Here is a 21,021-nt window from a genome sequence, read left to right on the forward strand (position 1 = left end):
AGGGAGTAATCATCATCATCATCACTTGTGTGACATTTACTAGGTACTGGACCCTGTTTCAAATGATTTATATTGGTTATTTAATTTTGCATCAGACAACTCTGAGAGGTAGACACTCATGCCACCTCCCTCAGTTCTCTTTAAGAACTGAGGGAGAATTTAGCCAGGCAAATTGTTTCAGGTCAAATGCTAGAAAATAGCAAAAGTGATACTTGGGCCCACTGAGTCAAACTCTAGAGTCTCTGCAGTAACCACTGTACACCTGTAAACAATAACTGAGTTTTCCAGGTTGACTGAACAGGAAAATGACATTACCAGTAGTCAGAATAACAGATTTTTTGTCAGAGTTTACTCCTTCTTCAGTTAAGTCTTTGGATGGGGAGGAAAATCTTTGGACTTTTAGGAAGAATATCTCTTATGGTTAGTGATGAATCTCTTAGCTACATTCATTTCTATGCTGGGCAACAGGAACAGTATAATTTATAATATTGCTCAATTATAAATTAGAATAGTAAATATGTCATCTTAATATGATTTGTCTTCCTTCCTTAGCACAGCTTAAAATGAAACAAGGATAGAGCGCTAAATTAAAGATTAAATATCTTGGGTGCATGAAAGACCAATATTTTAGAGTTAGTTTACCATCATACTAAACAATAATTTTGACAGAGGAAAATAAAATCTAACACCTAACATAGAGAGTATCTCTCCTTTTTCTGTACTGGCGAAGTAGCATATACATTATATTACTACTGCTCAGGGGCCTGGCTCTGGAACCATATTATTGCATAGGTTCAGATCCCAGAAGGAGACCTCTTTAGCTCTGTGATGTTTGTAAAGTGTGATTTTAGCTGTGTGACATCTTGTGTGTCGATTATGTAAGCTCTCTGGCCTCAGTCTCTTCATCTTTGAAATGCGATAGGAAAACTAGTATGTTTTCTGAATATTGTGAAGGCAAAATGAGATAAAGCACTTACAGTGGTCCCTAACACACAGTCAATTCTCAACAGATGTTACTTATGTTCATTGAACTTTATCTCATCTATCATAGCTTTTATTATTTATTTATTTATTTTTTATTTTTTAAAATTTTTATTTATTTATGATAGTCACACAGAGAGAGAGAGAGAGAGGCAGAGACATAGGCAGAGGGAGGAGCAGGCTCCATGCACTGGGAGCCCGATGTGGGATTCGATCCCGGGTCTCCAGGATCGCGCCCTGGGCCAAAGGCAGGCGCTAAACCGCTGCGCCACCCAGGGATCCCTATCATAGCTTTTAATTCATAAAATTTAATTAAATAATTATTGCCATTTTAAATGTGTTTATTGTGAATTTTTATGTATGATGAGCACAAGACAATGAATTTTACAAGCAGAGACCTATGTCGTTTCATCATACAGATCAAGAAAGAGCATTTTCTGCATCTCAGAAACCTTGCTTTTTTTTTTTTTTTTTTGCCTCCCAGACATTACTCCCTTCCACCAATTCCATAGGGATAACATTTTCATAACTTTTGTATCATTTCGTTGCTTTTCATTATAGTTTTAACATTTTATCATACATCCTTAAATGTATGATAAATGCTAGTTTAGCTTAATTTTTAAATTTATATACATAATAGTCCTGCAATATGCATTCCTTTGTGTCTGGTTTCCTTTCTTGAACTTATATATCAGAGTTTCATTATTGTTTTTGTGTGGCTTATGTGGTTTTTCATGGCTATGTAGTATTCCTTTGTAGAAAAGTACTACAGAAAAAAAAAAAAAAGAAAAGTACTACAGAGTATTTATCCATGTGTTGTTGATAGACATTTGGACTATTTCTGGGTTTGGGCAATTACGAATAGTGCTGCTATGAACATTCTTTTAGATGTTTCTTATTGCACATATACATCCATTTCTACTAGTGATGAAATTGCTCAATTATATTGTTTACAAATTTTCAATTTTAGTAGATACAGCTAAACAGTTTTCCAAAGTAGTTATACTAATTACACTCTAGTCAGTAGCGTATGAGAGTTCCCATTATTTCATCTATATCAATGCTTTTTATAATCAGTCCTATTACTTTTAGCCATTCTGATGAGAATAGTTTACATTTCCCTTTGAATAATATGGTTCTGTTACATGATTCAGTTGTCATATGAAAAGTATTGTCTGTAAATTACCTGTTCAAGTGTCTTGCCTATTTTTCTATTGTATTAATTTTTTTATTGTTAATATGCAGAAATTAACTTATTTGAATGAAGTGCCTCCTTTCAATTATATGTTAAAGATACTTTTTTCCTCTCTGTGACTTGCTTTTTCAATTTTTTTAAAATTTATTTATTCATGAGAGAGAGAGAGAGAGAGAGAGCTATATATATATATATATAGCTGTAATAAATAGCTTTATAAAATTTTGATTATTGTCTTTGAACAGATTTCTAGAAGTGATATTGTAGGACAAACAATTTCAGTATTCTTGATTAATTTTATGAATTCCTTTCAAAAACAGTGTTTATAGTTAGTCTGGCAAAAGTTCAAGTATTAATCACATACAACTTTTGAAAGAAATCTGAGGGATCCCTGGGTGGCGCAGTAGTTTAGCGCCTGCCTTTGGCCCAGGGCATGGTCCTGGAGACCCGGGATCGAATCCCACGTCGGGCTCCCAGTGCATGGAGCCTGCTTCTCCCTCTGCCTGTGTCTCTGCTTCTCTCTCTCTCTCTCTCTGTGTGACTACCATAAGTAAATAAAAATTAAAAAAATTTTTTTTGAAAGAAATCTGAATTTAATATTAAGATTTAATTATATGGTCAAATATAAACTGGAAATTCTTAAAGAGAGACAGGCAGAGGGAAAAGCAGGCTCCATGCAGGGAGCCTGATGTGGGACTCGATCCTGGGACTCCGGGGTCACGCCCTGGGCTGAGGGCAGGCGCTCAATGACTGAGCCACCCAGGGTCCCCGCTTTTTCAATTTATTAATGGCATTTTTGAGGAGGAAAAGTTTTTAATTTTAATTATAATCATATTTTTACTTCTTTACATTTTGATCATTCCTTTTAAATTCATTTTTGTGCCTGGTTTGAGGTAGAGGTCATGTCGTTTTCCTTCCAACTAAATATCCAGTTATTACAGAAGCATACTGAAAATTCTCTTTGCCCACTGCTCTTCAGTGCCATCCTTATCATAAATTAAATATCCATGCATGTCAGTGTTTTGGGGGCCAACTGTATTTTGAGGGGTAGGGCTAGAGAGAGGGTTTTTTTTTTTTTTTTTTTTTTTTGAGAGAGGGTCTTAAGCAGGCTCTCTGCCCAGTGTGGATCCCTAAGCAGGGCTTGATCTTACCACGCTGAGATCATGACCTGAGTGGAAATCCAGAGTTGGATGCTTAACTGACTGAGCCACCCAAGTGCGTTTAACTATTGTTTTTAATTGGTCTCTTAGTTTCTTCTTGCTAATTATTACGCTGTTTCAACTATGGTCACTTTTTAAATTATTCACGGTATCTGTTAAAACAGGTTCTCCTGCTGTGTATTTCTTCAAGGAATAGTTTCATACAAATTTTATGATATTAATATTATTAAAGATAATATTAATACTTTTCAAGCTTTACACTTTTATTTCTTTTTTCATATCTTATTGCATTGGCTAGAATGTCCAGAGCAATGCTTAATGAAAGTGGGAGGAGTGGAAATTCTGCTTTTATTTCCAAATCAAAGGGAACAATGTCACCGTGTTAGTATTAATACTGTTTACTATAATGTTTTTTGATAAATATCATATTAGATTGAGAAATTTATTTTTTCCTGTTTTTTCTGGGTTTTTCATCATAACTGGGTTTTGAGTTTTATCAAATGCTTTCTTTGTATCTATTTAGATTATCAAATGATTTTTCTTTTTTCTTTTGTTACTCTGATGATTTATATTGATTTTTTCTCAAAGACTTCACAAGGAAGCAGCAGATCTGCTGTTTTCTTCTTACTGTGGGACCTAGAGTGCTAGAGGATTTTTTGTTTCTTCTCTCCACTCCTCTTTTGGAATGTCCCCCATGCTTGCATAGCAGAGTACGTTTCTTGTTGCACCCTTGAACCTTCCCAGGTGGCAGAGTGGTATTGCTTGTTACTTGAGGCAGTGCTTCTGATAGAGGCAGGACGGTCCGGGGCTCCTTGGCTGCTCCAGTCTCAACCTTACACTTGTCCTTTGCATCTGGACCTCGGAGAGTGGCTTTTTCAGCATTCCTGCCCATTCCTCCCATGGTACCCAAGCTCCTCCTTGGCTCTGTGGGGTTTTTTGTGGACAAAGGTCCTGTTCTACCAGTGGTAGCAAATCTCTGCTTTGTGTCAGAGATCTGGACCTAAGAGTTACCTGTTCCTCCAACAGGGCCGGATGAATTTTTCTTCTACTTCCTTCCCAGAAATTGTGGATCTTTTCCAGGGCATTGGGCTTGTGAGAGTTGTTTTCCTAAAAGGCTAAATTTTACTTTGCAATAGAGAAGGGTCTGAGGAATCAGAAAAGATTTTATTTTGTGACACCAAAGTACTCTTTCTGGTCTCTTGCCCTGACCTCAATCTTTCTGCTAAGCAACTAGTAGATGTCTGAAAAAAGAGCTTATGAATGAGCGCATATTCCTTTATGTCTGGGGGATCCCAGGGTGTCTATGTTATTCTGGTGACCTATTCCGGCCTTCAAGTATTTGTTACTATTTTAGCTGTTTTCTTCATACCTGCTTTCATAATGAGTGCCTATTCCTCTCATGTTCTGTCAAAGGTGAAAATGCTCATATGTCCTGTCTCTCCTCAATGACTGTTATCCTTTCAAATTCAGTTAATCTCTTTGTCTTGCAACTCCAGGTTTCTGATGGGCTCAAGAAGAGTTATTATTTTGTAGATTATCTGGCCTTTTCCTACTGCTAGGAAAAGAGCAATATTCTCTGCTGGCTTTTAAATTTCTAAGTAGCAATTTTTTTCACATATGTTTTAACTCAGCCTTTCAAATTTTACAAAGCAATTTTTTCCTTCACCTAGTCTGCATTTACCAGAGCCAGAGTCCTAAATTAATGCTATCTTTATAGCCTTTCCACACAAAAGTGAGTTGTTGCTATTACAGTTTTGTGAGCAATTGAAGCTCAATGGAATATATGTAACAAGATACTGTTTTAAAACAAGGTGGAGTTCAAGTTTTCTCCTGCAAAAGGAAGTCTGGCCACTGGCATTGTGGGGCTGGAATCACTGTTCTTCGATGCAAAATAAGCTGTTACATATAGTATTTTTGCTGCACACACAATGGCTCTGTACTTGTCCCGAGTAGAGAAGGGGAAGGCAGGTATTGCATGGGCTCTTAGAAGTCTCAGTCATAATTAGAATATGAGGAATACATTTTGGTAATGTGATTTATGAGCTAGGATGGTGTGGGTTAAAATACACAAAATCTATCGTAAAAACAGCGCTGGCTGCATTTTGATCTCAGCTTTGCAAATTATCAGTTATGTGACCTTGAGCCAAGGTTCTTATCCTAAATTGTTTTTCTTTCTCAGCTGTAAAGGGGCATGATAATTACTAATTCGAAACATTTTGGTCGGGATTGAATATGATAATATATGCAAAACACCTATCGCATAGGAAAAGATCAATAAATGGTATGTTTCATGTCACCCACCATAGATTAACTTATATCAGGTTCAGTTATCTAAGGGACGACAGAGCTTATTCAAGCCTAATACTGATTGATATGATAGAAAGGCCATTACCTTTGTTTCTCTTGGGTAAAGCTTTCTCTTTTAGATGGGATTGAGAGTCTCAATTTCTACCCTTTAAATATATCATTTTTATACTTCAGACTATAGTGGAATATTGCTAAAAATTTAGGTTTATGGGAGCAGCACTTTATGTAATGTCAAACCAAGAAACAGATGGGTTCCAGTTTGAATTTAACCATTAGAAGCTATGGAACTTGTGAGAGTCATTCTAACTCTCTGGACTTTGGTTTTGCCAGCTGACAAGTCAAGTAGGTCGACAAGCTGACCTCTACTTCTGTTTGACAGCTTTAAAGCACCACGATTCAGGCAGCCCGGGTGGCTCCACGGTTTAGCACCACCTTCAGCTGAGGGTGTGATCCTGGAGACCCGGGATCAAGTACTATGTCGGGCTCCCAGCGTGGAGCCTGCTTCTCCCTCTGCCTCTGTCTCTGCCTCTCTCTGTCTCTCATAAATAAATAAATAAAATCTTTAAAAAAAAAAAAGCGCACCATGATTCTATGCAGTTTTACTTGCCTGAGACATATTCTCTTGTCAAAAGAAACATCCTAAAAACCAGCAATAAAGTGATAAAGACTTAATTTCTCAAACCAGAGTTGAATTTTTACAGGAACTGGCCGTATTGTGGGGTTTTGCCAGTTCTGGAAAGAAACAATAGATATTAATTGAACACCATGGTGCTGTATTTAAAAACTGGCTTCAACTTCTGGCTGTGGAGATCATTGGCCTTGATAAAGTGTGTCACTTTGGGCAAGTCTCTTAAATTCTCTGTGCCTTACAGGACTCATTTATAAAATGGGCAATCTATATTAAAGCCGTGATGAGGATCAAATAAATAAGAACACTGTAAAAGTACTTTTAAAACCTGCACAGTTTCAGTGCTGAGGTCTCTAGAAAGTCCAGTGGGTAGAGAATGGAAAATGTCCTGACTGTGGTGTAGAGCTTGTACAATAAAGTGTTACAAATGAAATACAGTAAAATAAAGCTACCAGGGATCTCTGTTTTAAAGCTCCTGTTAGATTTTGCCCATCTAGTTTTCTGTCCACATTATGTTTTAGAAGGTTGTGGGTCTCAGGCATTTCAGAAGTCAGACCAGCAAGGCATGTCTGTGACTTTGTGCATGAGGTATCTCCTTGAGATAAATTTCCAGATGTGATCTTTGTATCTCAGGCATTCTGCTTGTGAGCCAGTGAGGCTGAAACAAAGAGCAAATCTTTTGCAGTGTGTGGCTATTGGTGCTGTCTGCTGTCCTCAATTTGCCCATCCGAATTGGCAGTTAAAGCTCCTTCTCTATAAATAGCAAGTTATTAGTTACAGCATGGTTGCCATATGGCAAAAGAGTCTCTATTGTTAAACTGATTAAATACAACAGCAGTGCCCAGTCTTTAAGAAGATACTATGTTCTGTGAAAAAAGCTTAGAGATTATTTTTGTTCCCAAACTACATGAATCAAGCTTATACAGTCTCTATTTCTATATGTGTATGTATATTATTCATCTTATTGCTACTTTTTGAAACTCTTGAAACATATCACATGTATATTAAAGTGTGTAAAGTGCACTAATATTAAGTTTATAGATTGCTGGCTTTTTACATAGTTATATACTTGTGTTACTACTATGCAGATAAGATTCAGAACCTTTTCAGTTCCCAAGACGTTCCCCTTATAGATATCTCTTCCCTGTCAATAATCTTATGGTTTTTACTGAATGGGAAATCATCAAAGAGGGGAAAAGCCATGAAAGATTTAACTACAGGACACAAACTGAGGGTCGCTGGAGGGGAGGTGGGTGGGGGGTGGGGTATTTGGATGTTGGGCATTAAGGAGGGCACTTGATGGGATGAGCACCGTGTGTTATACACAACTGACAAATTATTGAACACGACATCTGAAACTAATAGTGGACTATATGTTGGCTAATTGAATCCTAATAAAAAATAACCATGGTCTTTAATATCAAGAAATTTGCCTTTATAGTAATGAGCTTCTAAAAAAGGAGTGAAGTATTTTTTCCTTATTTATTTATTTATTTATTTATTTATTTATTTGGAATGAAGTATTTTGAAGGCAATTCCAACTTTTTTAAAAAAGATTTTATTATTTATTTGAGAGAGAGAGAGAGAGAGCGCACGCAAGAGAGAGCAAGCACAAGGCCAGGGAGAGGCAGAGGGAGAGAGAGGAGTCGGCTTCCACTGAGCAGGGAGCCCCATCCCAGGAGCCTGGGTTCATGACCTGAGCTGAAGACAGATGCTTAATCCACTGAGCCACCCAGGCGCCCCAGGGCAATTTCAATCTTTTAAAATTTCCTGGAAGTAGTAATAATCATGACAAAAAATAAAGACCTCTGTACAATACTGTATAATGCAATGAACTATAATAATGATATTCTAAGTAATAAACTTCATTATATGATCACTGAAATGAAACAAGATTGCAACGTGGAGACGTCATGCATTTCTATCCACATCTCCCACCTGCGAACCAAAAAATAGAGCTGCCACACAGGCTGGTGAGTGTTCTGGTGGTCATGTTGCCAGGCAACCCCAGTCGGTATCAGAGACACCCAATTGAGCAGCAGAGACACAGACTAGAAGGTATCTTGGAAACAGAAGGGTCCAGCTGAAGGAGAGGGAGGGTGGAGGGAGAGAGGAAACCAGAGTGCCACTTGAACACTTGTCCGCATTAGTCACGACCACATACAATTCCGCCCCCTAGCAACATGCAGCTAGCTTAGAGCGAAATTCTTTGGGTTTCACCGTGTTTTCCTCCTTCGCTGTGTCTACAGGTACGAGGGCAGAGGTTAACGATGCAGAAGGGAAGGGTGTCATTTTCAGCACATTCAAACCATGTTAGCTAAAAATTCTTTGAGATTTTATATTTGATTCGGTCATGTTTAAAATAATCTGAGTTTTACATTGATATGCTTTCTTTAAAAAAAAATGGAAAGTACAGAATAAAATGCTCACCACCTGCAGTTGTCCCTCTTCGTGGAAGGTAAAGGTAACAAGGAAGAGAGGGAGGCACGTGTAAGCCCCTCCGGGAGGTCGGGCCTTAGAGGAGATGAGCCTCTGGGTTGACGACCTCGACCTCGGCAGAGCCCTCCACCCTGAGATGCAACTTTTATGTGTTTTCCTAGAAAGGCATCTTCCACTCTCCACAGTGTTCTATAAAGCCTTTTCTGCTGTACTGTGCTCTACCCCCCCAGTGCTCTCCTGTCCTCCTTCTTAACTGTGGGCACGTACAGAAAATAGCTGCTTGAGATAGGAAGCGCCTGCTGACTTATCACTACCCCTGAATCCCTTCATTCTCCCCCCTCCGACGCTGCTGTCCCGCCCAAGCCAAGGCCTTCCTGCACGGCCTGGGTCTTGCACCTGTCTCTGGTCTAAAAGCCGTGACTCAAGGAGTATCTTTTTTCTCCTCTGTATCCTCAGCCTTCTCCCACTCTCCTGACTTCTCCCCATTGGCATTATACATGTCAAAGGATCTTTACCCTTGGGACGCCTGGTGGCTCAGCGGTTTAGCGCTGGCCTTCGGCCCAGGGCATGACCCCGGGGTCCCGGGATCGAGTCCCACGTCGGGCTCCCTGCCTGGAGCCTGCGTCTCTGCCTCTCTCTCCATCTCTCTCTGTGTCTCTCATGAATAAATAAATAAATAAAATCTTAAAACAAAAAAAACAGAGGCTCTTTCCCCTTGAAAACAAACCAGTGCAGGAATCCTCCCTTTATTCCAAGTCTACACTCAGTTTCTGTAAAACTTCTCTCTGCTCACAACTAGATGTTCCAAATCTGCATCCTCCATTCACACCTCAACACGCTGGCATGCTTTTTCTATTTGTCTGAAACTATTCTTTCTAAGGTCACAAAAGTGAGTCATGGAGCGATACGTAGAAGATGTACCTTTGATCTCTTTGCATGACTTTGTACCGTTGAGCATGTCCTCTCTTTTACCTTATTCTCTCTGTTGGAATCTATAATACTGCGCTCCTGTTTTTCCTTCCCTTGACAGCCGTGCACACTCTCATTGGTGGGCTTACCTTTCTTTTAAATTGGCACTCTGTGACATTGTTTGTGGCACCCTCTGATTTTTCTCACACACTCTCACTGAACAAATTTTATCAATTGCCGTAATTGTAGCCAACATTGGTTTGCGGACTCCTCTGGCCTCACTGCTCCTGAAATTCAGGTCTGGTACTCCCCTACCGTCTGGCAGCTCCACCTGTATGTCCCACAGGAGCCTCAGAATCATCAGAGGCTACCAACATATTTTTTAAAACTTCTGTTTTTCTTTAATAAACTTTTAAAAAATTTTTTAACATGACAAAGTGCATAAAGAGCAAGATAAAAATAATAGAATCAGTCCTCTTTGAAACTTTAAAGAAATTGTTATTACACACAGGCTGTGACATAATTGGATATTTCTCTACTTTGTGGACAGTTATTCTTACTCTCCACAGCAGGACTGCTTCGTAACTTTTGATCTGACGGAAAGCACTAAAATCCTGAGTTTTAACAGAATAATGGTTAAAATGCCTTAAGTGATTTAAGTTGAAAGCAGTATATTGGTACATGGCTCTTGTGCTCAATTATCAGGAATGTACAAATGTCTTTTTATTCAAAAATACAAAATAAATGATCTGTAGCCATGGACAGTGACAGCAGTAAAGGTCATATGTTGTCAAATGAAATCAGTAACTGATGGTTATAGTGATTTTCTTAAATATCAGCCTTTTAAAAAAGATTTATTTATTCATCTGTGGGCCAAGGGGTAGAAGGAGAGGGGGAGGGAAGGAAAGAAACGTCAAGCAGACTCTCCGCTGGGCATGGAGCCTGTCTCCTCTTGGGGCTCGACCTCACAACCCTGAGATCATGACCTGAGCTGAAATCAAGAGTTGGCCGCTTAACCACCTAAGCCACCCAGATGCTCTAGCCAGCCTTTTCGTCACTTATTTTCTTCAGCTGACTTCTCTGAAGGTATTGTTGAGGAGCTCTTCCTTGAGCTTCCTCTCACAGCTCATTAAAAATGGTAAAGCACTATTTTAGGAAATGGAACATGCTACCTCCCATAGCACCTCCTTGTTCCGCCCGTTGCTCCCATCGCAGGGTTCTCTCCTCTGGGAATTCCAATGATTACGATGTCTGCTGTAGTTAACAAAGGCACCACTTCAGCTGCATTCAGCGAAGCAGGGTTTTTTTTTAAAAATATTTTATTTATTTATTCATGAGAGACACAGACACACAGAGATAGAGAGAGGGGCAGCGACACAGGCAGAGGGAGAAGCAGGCTCCATGCAGGGAGCCCGATGTGGGACTCGACCCCGGGTCTCCAGGATCAGGCCCTGGGCCGAAGGCGGCGCTAAACCCTGAGCCACCCGGGCTGCCCGTGAAGCAGTTTTTATGACCTTAGTTGGATCAGTGATTCCTTTTTCCACCATAGTCACAGAATCTCCAAGCATAGTGTCGTAACCAACTTCTGAGGAACTTTGCCTAATTTTCTTGACTGTCAATGATCCTTCAACCCCTGCATCCTTAGCAATGGCCATTGCAGGAATTTTGAGTGTTCTAGTAATAATTTCTATACCAGTTTTTTGATCTTCGTTACCTGGAGTTACTGAATCCAAGTTGGAATGCAGCTGAAGCAGGGCCCAGCTCCTCCCAGAACACTGGCTTCTTCAACAGCAGCTGCTGTCACATTGAGGGCACCTGCAACTCTGTCTTCCTTTTCATTCATTTTATTATCACTTGTCTCACCAAATTTTAGCACAGCTACTCCATTTGAGAGTTTGCCAGACATTCATTCAGCTTTTCTTTTTCATATTCACTGGTTATAATATTTAACCACTCAATGATTTTTTGAATATATTTTTCAGTTTGAGCTTTGTCATCTTTTCCTTTAAGAGGTGGCACTGGGGCCCCTGGAGGGCTCAGCGGCTGAGCACCTGCCTTCAGCCCAGGGTGTAACCCCGGGTCCCGGGATCGAGTCCCGCGTCGGGCTCCCTGCATGGAGCCTGCTTCTCCCTCTGCCTGTGTCTCCGCCTCTCTCTCAATCTCTCTCTGTGTCTCTCATGAATAAATAAATAAAATCCTTAAAAAAATAAAGAGCGTGGCATCATCCTTAGTCCTAATGACCTCTCCAGCTTTCCTAAGTTGTGAGGCTAAACATCTTTAAGATTTAGAGTCAGTCCTTTTTTTGCAAATGTTGTACCATCAGTAGCAATAGTCATGTCATTAAGCTGGTTCTTTCTATTGTCACAAAAACCTGGAGCTTTGACTGCTACACCCTGAAAACCAACTTTTAGCCTGTTCAGAACCAGTGTACTCAGAGCTTCTCGATCCCCATCTTCAGCAATTAGGACCCAGGGCTTGTGATGAGCATTGGCAATTCCAAGAGCAGGTGCAACCGACTGGGTACTAGGAATTTTCTTTTCACTTGGTAGAGCATAGGTATCTTGAAACTCATATTTCTCACTTTTTAAGTTTTGTTTTTTAAAGATTTTATTCATCTATTTGACACAGAGAGTGAGAGTGAGCGAGAGTGCAAGCAGAAGCAGAGGGAGCAGCAGAGGGAGAGGGAGAAGCTGGCTTCTCCCCAAGCAGGGAGCCTGACGTGGCTCTTGATCCAGGACCCTTAGCCAAAGACAGGTGCTTCACCAGCTGAGCCCTCAAGCACCCCTTACTTTCATTTTAGAGAGAGCACATGCGTGTGCACACAAGGGAGAGGGGCAGAGAGGGATGGAGAGAAGCCAACTTCCCGCTGAGCACGGAGCCTGACTCAAGGCTCCATCCCATGACCTTGAAATCGTGACCTGAGCTGAAATCAAAGTCCAGTGCTTAACCAGCCATGTAAACACCCACATTTCTGAGCTTTTGATGTATTAATAAAGAATGGAGAAATATAACCTCGATCAGACTTCATACTTTGAATAATTTCTAATTCACAATGTAGTGCTTTTTCATCCTTTACTGTGATGATGTCCTTTCTCCCAAGCATTTTCATTGCATTAGAAATAATGTTGCCAGTTCCTTTGTTTCCATTCACAGGAATCATGGCAACCTGAGCAATTTCTTCATGGGTTGTCATGGAATTAGGCTGCTTCTTGAGTTCAGCTATTACAGCATCAACAGCTAACATTACACCTCTCCTGATTTCCACAAGATTAGCACCTTTGCTAATCTTCTCAAAAGCCTTCCTTGGCAATAGAGAGTGCCAGCGCACCATCCCTCGTGGCAACATCTTGAACAAGTTGAGCACCAATAGTTTTATTTTTATCTTGTAAGTCAATGGACTTTGCAATGGTCACACCATCTTTTGTTACTTTAGGACTTCCCCAACTCTGTTAAATATTCACCGTTCTCCCCTTTGGCCCCATAGTAATGGCTACAGCTTGACTAAATGGTCTACGCCTTGAAGCGTTAAGGTTTGGGCATCATTACCAAATTTTACATCTTTGGCTTAGGCCCGAGTGAGGTGGGGAGCCGGTGCCAGAGCCAGTGGAGGCTGGCCTGATTTCGCAAAATACTGTTGGTAATCAAAGCATTTCTGTGGAGCAATTATAGGGTGTGCAGGCAGCAAGGCAGGCCATCAGGAGTGAGTGAAGGTGTAAAATCAGCATTCTTTTTTTTTTTTTAAAGATTTTTTATTTATTTATTCATGAGAGACACAGAGAGAAAGAGGCAGAGACACAGGCAGAGGGAGAAACAGGCTCCCTGCAGGGAGCCCGACGTGGGACTCGATCCAGGGACTCCAGGATCATGCCCTGGGCTGAAGGCAGGTGCTAAACCACTGAGCCACCCAGGGATCCCTAAAATCAGCATTCTTAGCAATGATGTTGGCCTCAGAAATCTTAGTCTTGACTAGGTCTTTGCTTTTATCTGGAATTGCTGTATTATAAACTCAGTGAAGTAAGTTGTCCCAAGCATTTGGTATAGGGCTGAGGGCACTTCGGCACTTCAGTTTACCAACTAAGTGAAATAGATAGCTTATATTTTAAATGTATCTTAAATGCTTTTCTCTTTTCAAATTGTATTAAGTTATTTTGCTCATCATAATATTGATCACAGTAAAATAGCGATGTCTCACATGTACTGATTAGTTACTATGTGCCAGTTCCTATGATTTCATTATATATATATATATATATATATATATATATATATATATATATATATATAAAATCTTTACCATGACCTTACAAGTAGGTATTGCTCTTATTGGCACTTGCAAACAACTGGAGTTAGCCTAGGTAAATTCATCTCTCCAGTATTTCCAAATGAAAGGGTGGTGGTGGTGGGACTTGAATCAAAGTCGATATAATACCCCTAACTGTACTAAAGTGGTGAATTTTTAGAGAAAAGCAACAGCAACAACAAAATGCAACATTTTTATATTTGTGGCTCTTTGATACATAGATAGCTTTGCTCTTATTTAGCCTCTTCGATATCTCAATACTAGCACATGACTATAAGCACCGTCTTTCCTAGATGTCAACAATTATTTTGCTCTGGTTTATCATGAAGAAATAACTTAGAATATGCATTCAGGGGGCAGCTGGGGAGCTCAGTCAGCTAGATGTCTGACTCTTGATTTCAGCTAAGGTCTTGATCTCAGGGTCCTGGGATCAAGCCCCGTGGTGGTTTCTGTGCTCAGCGGGGATCTGCTTAAGGATTTTCTCTCTCCCTTGCTCTCTCTGTGACCCTCCCTCTGTTTGCATGTATACACTCTCTCTTAAAATCAAAAAGTGTTCTCAGGCTTGGGATAAGAGAAAAGGAGCTTCTGTAAAATGGCAAGTGGAGATTCTGTAAAATGGCAAGTGGAGATTCTGTAAAATGGCAAGTGGAAGAATATTGGGATGGCCGGGAGATACGGTGTTGTCTCCACAGAAGAGAAAGAAAATATAGAAAAGTTGGGGAAAGAATGGGAGAAACAACTAACAAATATATCCGGCAGAGCCAATTGCAAATTGAGAAAAAAAAAATCTTGGCTAGGTGACTTTTATAAGTGAAAGAAAAAAGAGGAGACTATAGAGAGCAAATGAATGAATGAAGAAGGAATATAAAAATGTGAAGAAAAACACGACTTAAATATAATCAAAGAGAGATATAATTTAATAAAATGGGAAGAGTGGGGATAACTAGGAATTAAAAATGGCATAAAGAAAAATATCCAATGCATCAGTAATAGGTTTCATTGATTCTGGTTGCTGTCTTTGTAGGTACCTGCCAGAAATGTGAAGCAAAAAGAAAAAATAAAATGTTGATTGCTGTTCTGCTGGGGTGGAGCTGAACGGATGTGGAAATCTGAGAATTTTTATACTGATTATGTTTCTTTGCAGGAGAGGAATCATAGCATTTTCTTTCTCAGTTTGTGTGCTGTTTTGTTCCACTGAAATTAATAGATAAGAGACTTTGGAATGGAGTACACTTACTGATTTGTTTGGATGCCAGTCAGTGGTTAGAATGTATTTACCATGCTTCTCAAAATCAAAAGAAAACATTATAACCATTCAGCCCCACATAGTGGAGCCTTTCCTTGGACAAATCAGATGTTATTGATCTTGAAGCTTTATGCTTTTGCTATTTGAAGTATAAAACTATAAAATCTTTGCAGAAAATTCATGAATTATTTGCTTTTGGAATTTGAACCTTGACTCAAAAACTGTAATAAGAAAAACTGTCTATTAATAACTTGTTTCCTCACTGTTCTAATGTAAACTATAAGATCTCATTTCTAGAAAAGAATCTGACAGTTGAGTTAAGATTGAATAGGGTGATCATCATTTCTCTCCTGCTCCCCACTGTTCCCCAGCCTCCCACCATATTCCCCATAGCTCATTTCTGGTAAATAATATTGAAAGAAAAATTGTTTCCAGAAGTTGATTTAATTGGCAATGACTGGCACAAAGTGATAAATGCACATGTGACCAGAGGTTTTTGGTGACCAGAGGCATAAAATTATTTAATTATTGCATTAAAATGAGAATTAAGGCCATTTAAAATAGCGTTTTTAGATTAGACATTTGGAAACAGACTACAGGATAGATTATATTTGTTGAACACTACATCTTCCTCTTTAATTTTTCTTTTGTCTGAATAAAACAAATAACAGGGAGTCTTCTTTTAACAGGGAGTTTTTTTTTTTTGCTCATGGTTATTTGATTTTCAAATCTAATCATCTTTGTCATTAACTCCATAATGATTTTTTCAGATTACAGTAGACTAGTGATAGAAGACCATGTTTTTCTGTAGCAGCAATCACTGTAGTTCGCAGGTACTTCAAGTTAGCGTGCTGTTTGAATCTAAATCATATGGAAGGAAGGAACCTTTTGGAGTTCAAGTAGGTATGCCTTGAATAGATTAAAATTAAAATTAAAATTAAATTAAAATTAAAATTTCCTTTCCCAAAATTCTTTTGTGTTATTTCTTCTGTAAAAACTTAGTTGGATTTGATGAAATTTAGGCTGCAATGGTGACAGTGAGTAGAAGTGAAGTAGTCTTCCCCAATTTCAATGATTGCTTTTAAATACTGGCCCTGATGGTTTGGGGGAAGGTATTTATTTGGAACCCAAACCACAAGTGCAGCCAGAAAAAGATAGTTCCTGAATCTTGCATGGGACTTCAGGTTAGGAAAGTTTGCCAATTTCCTGAAAAGAATGTAAAGCGTTAATAGAATTTGACATGGATGCAAACTTTTATCTTTCCAAAGTCACATAGATTCTGTAACACAGGAGACTTTTGGAAACAAAAGAGAAAAATCTGAAAACAATACTTAAATCAGACTATTTTATCTTTTAATTGATATTTAAAACTTTCATTATTTTAGGAGAGAGAGAGTGGAGGGGGTAGAGGGAGAAGGAGAGGAGAGAGAGAGAATATCAAACAGCCTCCCTGCTGAGCACCGACCCCTGCACAGCCTGGCCCCACTCCACCTCTCCGACATGGTAGTTTTCTTACTTTCTTTCAAATAAAACTTATATTTCCCCTTAATTCAGATAATATATGCTATTTCTGGGTGATTTGAAAATTAGAAAAAAATACTAGGAGGAATTGCAAAACAAAACAAAAAAAATCCACATATTCCTACCTGTTCCTTCCAGGACTTTCATAAGAATAAATAAAAGTAGTTGTGATTATAGTATATAAACAGGTGTGTATGTTAACTTGTTGAATTTTATGGTATCCTATAAGTTTTTCTCATGTTACTATAAAATTGAATAAGTTTCTAATAGCATAATATGCTGTTAATTGACTATGTATCTATTTTGAACTCTTTTTTTAAAAGATCTTATTTATTTATTCATGAGAGACACAGAGAGAGAGGCAGACACAGAGGCAGAGGGAGAACCCGGCTCCCCATAGGGAGCCTGATGTGGGACTCGATCCCAGGACCCCGGGATCACGCTCTGAGCCAAAGGCAGATGCTCAACCACTGAGCCACCCGGGCGTCCCTGAACTCTTTTTAATTAATAAATAATGCCATTGTACCATCTCCATGTGTAAAAGCTTTTTTTCTGATATGGGGTTTTTATTTTTTACTTATTTATTTACTTTTTTAAAATTTAAATTCAAGTTAGTTAACATATAGTATAGTATTGGATTTAGGAGTAGAATTTAGTGATTTATTACTTACCTAAACACCCAGTGCTCATCCCAACTAGTGCCCTCCTTAATGCCCATCACCTATTTAACTTACCCACCTCTCTTCCAGCAACCCTCAGTTTGTTCTCTATAGCTAAGAGTCTCTTACAGTTTGCTTCCCTCTCTGTTTTTATCTTATTTTATTTTTTCTTCTCCTATGTTCATCTGTTTTGTTTCTTAAATTCTACAGATGAGTCAAATTATTTGCTATTTATCTTTCTCTGACTGACTTATTTTGCTTAACATAATATTCTCTAGCTTCATCCATGGTGTTACAAATGACAAGATTTTATTCTTTTTGAGGGCTGAGTAATATTCCATTACACACACGCACACATTGTGTATATACACACTTCTATATACGTACATGTATATATACCACTTCTTTATCTCCTTGGCTATTGTTGGTAGTGCTGCTATGAACATCGGGGTGCATGTGCCCCTTTGAATCAGCATTTTTTGTATCCTTTGGATAAATACCTAGTCGTGCAATTGCTGGATCATAGGGTGGTTCCATGTTTAACTTGTTGAGGAACCTCCATGCTGTTTTCCAGAGTGGCTGTACCAGTTTACATTTCCACCAATAGTGCAAGAGGGCTCCCCTTCTCCACATCCTCGCCAATATCTGTTCTTTCCTGAGTTAATTTTAGTCATTCTGTGTGGTATAAATGATATCTCATCATGATTTTGATTTGTATTTCCCTGATGATAAGTGATCTCTGGGGAAATGTGTGCTCATGTCTTCTCTCCATTTCGTAACTGGATTATTTATTTTTGGGATGTTGATTTTGATGAGTTCCTTATAGATTCTGGATACTAGCCCTTTACTAGATAGGTCATTTACAAATATCTTCTTCCATTTTGTTTGTTGCCTTTTAGTTCTGTTGATTGTTTTTTGTGCTGTGCAGAAACTTTTTATCTTGATGAAGCCCCAATTGTTCATTTTTGCATTGGTTTCCCTTGCCTCCAGTGATATGTCTAGTGATAAGTTGCTACAGCCAAGGTCACAGAGGTAGCTGTCTGTGTTCTCCTCTAGGATTTTGATGGTTTCCTGTCTCACATTTAGGTCTTTTATGCATTTTGAATTTATTTTTGTGTATGGTGTGAGAAAATGGTCTAGTTTCATTATTCTGCATGTGGCTGTCCAGTTTTCCCAACACCATTTGTTGAAGAGGCTGTCCTTTTTCCATTGGATATTCTTTCCTGCTTTGTTGAAGATTAGGTGACCATATAGTTGTAGGTCCATTTCTGGTTTCTCTATTCTGTTCCATTGATCTATGTGTCTGTTTTTATGCCCATTCCATACTCTCTTGTGATTACAGCTTTGTGATACAGCTTGAAGTCTGAGATTGTGATGCTTCCCACTTTGCTTTTCTTCTTCAACACTCCTTTGGCTATTTGAGTTCTTTTATGGTTCCATACAAATTTCAGTGTTGTTTGTTCTAGTTCTGTGAAAAATGCTGGTGTTATTTTGATAGGGATTTATTGACTGTGTAGATTCCTTTGGGTAGTACCTAGGCATTTTAGCAGTATTTGCTATTCCAATCCATGAGCATGGAATATTTTTACATTTCTTTGTGTCGTCTTCAATTTCTTTCATAAATGTTCTATAGTTTTCAGATCTTTTACCTCTTTGGTTATATTTATTCCTAGCTATCTTATAGTTTTTGGAGCAATTATAAATGAGATCAAATCCTTGATTTCTTTTTCTGTTCCTTCATTATTGGTGTATCGAAGTGTAACAGACTTCTCTATCTTGATTTTTATATCTTGCAACTTTGCTGAATTCCTGTATCAGTTCTAGCAATTTTTTTTGGTGGCGTCTTTAGGATTTTATACATAGAGTATCATGTCATCTGTGAGAAGTGAAGATTTGATTTCTTCCTTGCCAACTAGGATGCCTTTTATTTCTTTTTGTTGGCTGATTGCTGAGGCTAGGACTTCTAGTACTATGTTGAATAACAGTGGTGAGAGTGGACATCACTGTCATGTTCCTGCTCTTAGGGGAATAGCTCTCAGTTTTTCCCCAGTGAGGATGATATTAGCTGTTTGTCTTTCATATATGGCCTATATGATGTTGAGGTATGTTCCTTCTATCCCTACCTTTTTGTTGAGGGTTTTTTTATCAAAATAGGCTGCTATATTTTGTCAAATGCTTTTTCTCCATCTATTGAGATTATCATATGGTTCTTATCCCTTCTTTTATTAATGTGGTGTATCATGTTGATTGATTTGTGGATATTGAACCACCCCTGCAGCCCAGGAACAAATCCCACTTGGTCATGGTGAATAATCCTTTTAATGTACTGTTGGACTCAATTAGCTAGTGTCTTGTTGAGAATTTTTGCATCTCTATTCATCAGGGATACTGGTCTATAATTTTCTTTTTTAGTGGGGTCATTGCCTGGTGTTGGAATCAAGGTAATGCTGGTCTCACAGAGTGAATTGGAAGTTTTCTTACATTTATATTTCTTGGGATAGCTTCAGAAGAATAGGAATTAATTCTTTAAATGTTTGGTAGAAGTTCCCTGGGAAGCCATCTGGCCCTGGACTCTTGTTTGTTGGGAGATTTTTGATTACTGACTCAATTTCCTTGCTGGTTATGGGTTTGTTCAAATTTTCTATTTCTTTCTATTTCAGTTTTGGTAGTTTATATGTTTCTAGGAGTTTATCCATTTCTTCCAATTTGCCCAATTTGTTGGCATATAAATGCTCATAATATATTTTATATTTGTTTGTATTTCTGTGGTGTTGGTTATGTTCTCTCCTCTTTCATTCATGATTTTATTTATTTGGGTCCTTTCTCTTTTCCTTTTGATAAGTCTGGATAGGGGATTATCATTTTTTTAATTCTTTCAAAAAAACTACTTCTTAGTTCTGTTTATCTTACTGATTTTTTTATTTCTATATTATTGATTTCCTCTCCTATCTTTAGTATTTCCCATCTTCTGCTGGTTTTAGGCTGTATTCACTGTTCATTTCCCAGCTCCTTTAGGTGTAAGGTTAGGTTGTGTATTTGAGACTTGCTTCTTGAGAAAGGCCTGCATTGCTATATACTTTCCTCTTAGGATCACCTTTGCTGCTTCCCAAAGGTTTTGGACTGTCTTGTTTTCATTTTCATTTGCTTCCATGTATTTTTAAAAATTTCTTCTTTAATTTCCTCATTACCCATTCATTCTTTAGTAAGATGTTCTTTAACTTCTGTATATTTGTGGTCTTTCCAAATATTTTCTAGTGGTTGACTTCAAGTTTTATAATGTCATGGTCTGAAAATGTGCCTGATATGATCTTAATCTTTTTGTACTTGTTGAGGCCTGATTTGAGATCCAGTATGTGATCCATTCTAGAGAATGTTCCACTTGCACTTGAAAAGAATGTGTATTCTGCTTACTTTAGGATGAAATGCTCTGAATATATCTGTTAAGTCTATCTGGTCCAGTGTGTCATTCAAAGCCATTGTTTCCTTGTTGATCTTCTGCTTAGATGATCTGTTCATTGCTGTGAGTGGCGTGTTTAAATTCTTTACTATTACAGTATTATTATCAATTACTTTCTTTAAGTTCATTATTAATTGATTTTTACATTTGATTGCTCTCAATTTGAGAGCATATATATATTTACAATTGTTAGATCTTCTTGTTAGATAGATTCCTTTC

At 38.4% G+C, this 21,021-nt stretch overlaps 1 protein-coding gene and 1 pseudogene across 4 annotated transcripts in view; one reads left to right on the top strand and one right to left on the bottom strand.

Moving 5' to 3' along the window:
• The window catches only part of GALNT13 (polypeptide N-acetylgalactosaminyltransferase 13), a 541,363-nt gene that overhangs the window by 74,607 nt on the left and 445,735 nt on the right, over positions 1 to 21,021 (top strand). The gene's annotated exons all lie outside the window — the stretch shown is intronic.
• LOC112674634 (60 kDa heat shock protein, mitochondrial-like) lies at positions 10,766 to 13,269 on the bottom strand (annotated as a pseudogene).

This window comes from Canis lupus, chromosome 36 (genome assembly GCF_003254725.2).
Source record: "Canis lupus dingo isolate Sandy chromosome 36, ASM325472v2, whole genome shotgun sequence".
Classification (NCBI taxonomy): Eukaryota; Metazoa; Chordata; class Mammalia; order Carnivora; family Canidae; genus Canis; species Canis lupus.